This window comes from Pelodiscus sinensis, chromosome 1, assembly GCF_052426305.1.
Source record: "Pelodiscus sinensis isolate ZL-2025 chromosome 1, ASM5242630v1, whole genome shotgun sequence".
Classification (NCBI taxonomy): Eukaryota; Metazoa; Chordata; order Testudines; family Trionychidae; genus Pelodiscus; species Pelodiscus sinensis.
This window is the reverse complement of record NC_143052.1, coordinates 282,618,716-282,622,948: the sequence shown is the minus strand read 5'-3', so window position 1 is coordinate 282,622,948 and position 4,233 is coordinate 282,618,716.

Sequence of the window (4,233 nt, the reverse complement as noted above, 5' to 3'; positions counted from 1 at the left end):
GAGATACGCCAATTGCTGACCAAGAGGCTGCCAAGGAGTGCCCTTGACTTAACCCATATTGATACGAACACACATCCATCCGCGGGGGGAGGAATCTCTCGCCCAGTAAAAAAATGTCCAGTACTCACAATTTAGTTATCTCTCTTACAAGTGTAAATTAATTTGAAACTTGCTTGTAAGAACTGGCGCCACAAAATGGACCAGTACAATTTGGCATCTTAGATAAGAAAGAGGATACGGGCCCCCAGGAGTATATAGATGGGTCCAGCAGCACATTTTCTCTGAGTGTCAATCGACCATCTATCTGCTGGTCGGGTTAGGTGTTTGATCTCCCGAGGTTCCAGAGGGGACGCCCACCTCGTATTCGTCTTTCCTAGGAATTGAGAGACCGGCCCTGGCCTGACACGCTGGAGTTGAGAGGCACAGAAAGGGGTAAAAATTGTACCTGGATGTGGTCCTTTGTTTAAGTATATATATACATAGTGTTAGAGCTCTTTAAAGATTAAGCTGTCACTTGGTACCATTATTTCTATTTTCTATCTTTACCTTTTTCTGTAATCATTTTTAAGACCTATATATATATATTTGCTAGCATTTAAGAAATAGAGCAATAGCCATTGTAATCATATGATTTATAAGCTTCTTTAATAAACCTGTAACTGTTTAAGCTTTAACCTGACTCCTTCAGTTGCTGTAATAGAACCAAGCACAATTTAAAAGAACTTCAGCCGGTCATAAAGGGACAGACATAGGGAGAGCTTGGGCGTTTGGATCTGTGTCACTCCCAGGTGACAAGATCCGTTGGGGCACCTTTTCAGCCTTTCCTAGGCTGCCCGCTGCGATGGAACCCCTGTGTTCTATCAGCTAAAATCTAAGGTGTAATAAGCTCTTCCTATATAACGGGGAGTCTGTTGGCCTGCTGGCCACCCTCTGCGACGGGACCCCGGTCCTAGCAGTAAAGACACGGACGTTAAACCTTTTCTCGGAAACATACACACACACACTGCCCTGACCGTCGGCTGACATGCCCCTAAACACTTTTGCCCATACTGTTCAAGTTGCATGAAGAGCACACAGGACTAGGTGAGAGGGTTCTCTATTCCAGGCTTCTTGTCATCCTCAAGCACCACAATCCCTTTCAAGAGTTATACCTGCATGACCATGGCCCTATTCATTTGGATGAAACAAGGGGAGACAACCAGTCAGCAAAACACTCCTGGTGATCCTCCTCAAAGTTCCTGTTTGTAGAACGGAGGCACTCCAGGTGTTATCATCCCAGGTTGTTGTGGGATTGCCAGCACCTGCGGCTCTCACAGAGTCAGGAGGATGGTGTGGGAGGTGTTAGACATGCCCCACTCTCAGCTATCTCAGCTATGAAGAGTACTGCACAGGGCAGTCATCTCTGGAGACAGTGTGCATGAAGTCTAGTCCTAATGTCAGAGCTGACACCAAAGGTCTCGGGTCAGATTATAGTCAAGTGCATCGAGCAAAGCCATCTGTGGCCTAGACAATATACACTGTGCTGAAGGGGTATGGACATCCCAGGGAAGCTTTGCTACCCCCATGTCATCCTCATAGGATGAAGATTAATAAAGACAAATGCAAAGTACTCCACTTAGGAAGGAACAATCAGTTTCATACTGTGGCGGGGCAGCCCCGCCCCTCCCGGAAGCCGCCGGGACGCTGTGTTCGCGGGGAGGAGGATCACTCCCCCACACGGCTGGCAGAGTCGGCTGTCTTCCCCGAGCGAGGTGGCCGGCGCACCGGCCGGGTGACGAGCCGGGGCCGGCAAGCGGCGACGTCAGAGGGCGGGGGAAGGAGGAGGCGGGGGAGGTGATGTCACAGGGAGGCCGGCCCAAGAGGGGGCCGGTGAATGATGAAGGGACTGACGTCATCTGCCTGTGACCGGCGGGTAATTCAAAAGGCTGCAACGACCCAGCAAGGGAGGAGGACGCCGAGGAGACGGACCTCCCCTGGGAGCGAACGCACGGACCCAGGTATTGGCGACCCTGGGCCGGACCAGGGCAGGAGCCTGGGGGCGGGACGTGCTGACGTGGGGGAAGAAGTGGCCCAGGGCGGGGACGTGGACCCCGAGAGCGGGGGAGTTTAGGGGTCTCAACCCCCTCCGCTAGGTGGGGAACCTTTCCCTTACCTTAGGGCCCTGGGTCGGGGTCCGGAGCGAGGGCGGGCCCGGACCCCCTTCCCCCAACCGCCGAGCGGAACAAAGCGAAACCGAGCACATTGAGTCGCGAACGACTGTGGAAACTGAGGGGGGCGGACGTAAGCCCCTCCGCACAAGGGGGGAACCCCTACACATACATACAGAATGGGAAGCGACTGTCTAGGAAGGAGTACGGCAGAAAGGGATCTAGGGGTTATAATGGCCACAAGTTGAATATGAGTCAGCAGTGTGATGCTGTTACAAAGAAAGCAAACATGATTCTGGGATGCATTAACAGGTGTGTTGTGAGCAAGACACGAGAAGTCATTCTTCTGCTCTATTCTGCGCTGGTTAGACCTCAATTGGAGTATTGTGTTCAGTTCTGGGCACCACATTTCAAGAAAGATGTGGAGAAACCAGAGAGGGTCCAGAGAAGAGCAACGAGAATGATTAAAGGTCTAGAGAACATGACCTATGAGGGAAGGCTGAAGGAATTGGGTTTGTTTAGTTTAGAAAAGAGAAGATTGAGGGGGGACATGATAGCAGTTTTCAGATATCTAAAAGGGTGTCATAAGGAGGAGGGAGAAAACTTGTTCATCTTGGCCTCTGGGGATAGAACAAGAAGCAATGGGCTTAAACTGCAGCAAGGGAGGTTTAGGTTGGACATTAGGAAAAAGTTCCTAACTGTCAGGGTAGTCAAACACTGGAATAAATTGCCCAGGGAGGTTGTGGAATCTCCATCTGTGGAGATATTTAAGAGTAGGTTAGATAAATGTCTATCAGGGATGGTCTAGACAGTATTTGGTCCTGCCATGAGTGCAGGGGACTGGACTCGATGACCTCTCGAGATCCCTTCCAGTCCTAGTATTCTATGATTCTATGATTCTATGTCCCAAGGACAAGCAAGCATGAGAAGGTTCCAGCCAGGCCAGGAGCTTGCAGGCAGGAGAGGGGGGCAGGGCGGCTTGGCTTTCCTCTGTGCTACGCACATGCCAGGTCTGGCAGTGGCGATATCTGCAGATGGAAAACTTCGATCTCTGCCTGCTGGAGGAGAGTGGGGGAGAGTGTTAGGGGCAGTGTGTGAGCAACAGAGTCTGCTTTCCAGAGAGAGTGCTACTTGGGTCCCCTCCTGTTCCTTCCCCTGGAAGGTTCCCCTGCAGAGGACTGGTGTCCTCTGCATCATTGTTCATGCTTGGGAACAGATGCTGCCCTGTGTGTATGGGCATGAGCCCATGCCACATATGGCACTGCTGTGTGTTTTCCTGACCCCAGCTTCCTTAGTGGTGGTTTGTGGTGCAAAGGTGTCCCACCGCAGAGTCTGGAGTAAGGCAGGTCTGCCCAGGAACCTTGTGAGAAGGAGCAACAGGATCCTGTGTGGAAGTCTCATGGGGCTGTGTGCTCTGGACTGGCACTCTGTTTGCTGTTGTGCGATCCCCAGGCTGAGAAGGCTGAATGAGGAGCAAGCAGACCCTCACAGCCTGCTTCCTGCTCCTACATGTAGATAGGAAAAGGTTGATAACTCACTTGATGTGCCTTCCTCAGCCTCATCAGCGATCTGGGAGACATCCTAGGGGATGGGGAAGACCAGCTCCAGGCTGAGGAGGACCTCCTGGCTAATGGGCATGGTGTCTTTGCTGGCCTGCTCCTCCTTTTTCTCCTCCACTTCCTCCTCCTCCTCCTCCTGGCCCACAGCCCCACTGCCATGGAGGCTGACAACGAGCATGGCCAGGCCAGAGTCCACAATGAGGGAGGGAACGGACTGACCCCCATCCCAGGATGCCATCCAGCTGAGCATAGAAGCATCAGGTCTGGGGTGCCACTCCAGATTGGGAACTTTGTTCCCTGGCCTTGGCATAGGCCTGGCACAGTTCTTTTATTTTCATCCACATCCGCTCCTGGGCATGCCCCTTCTTGGCCAGGCTCGTCGCCATCCAGCCGTAGATATCTGCATTCCTGCACCTGGTGTTGAGCTCATGGAGATTCAGCTCCTCACCCTAGACCTTGATGAGATTCAGAATCTCTGCATCAGTCCAGGATGAGGCCCTCTTCTGCTCCTGGCCAGGGGCTTCAGA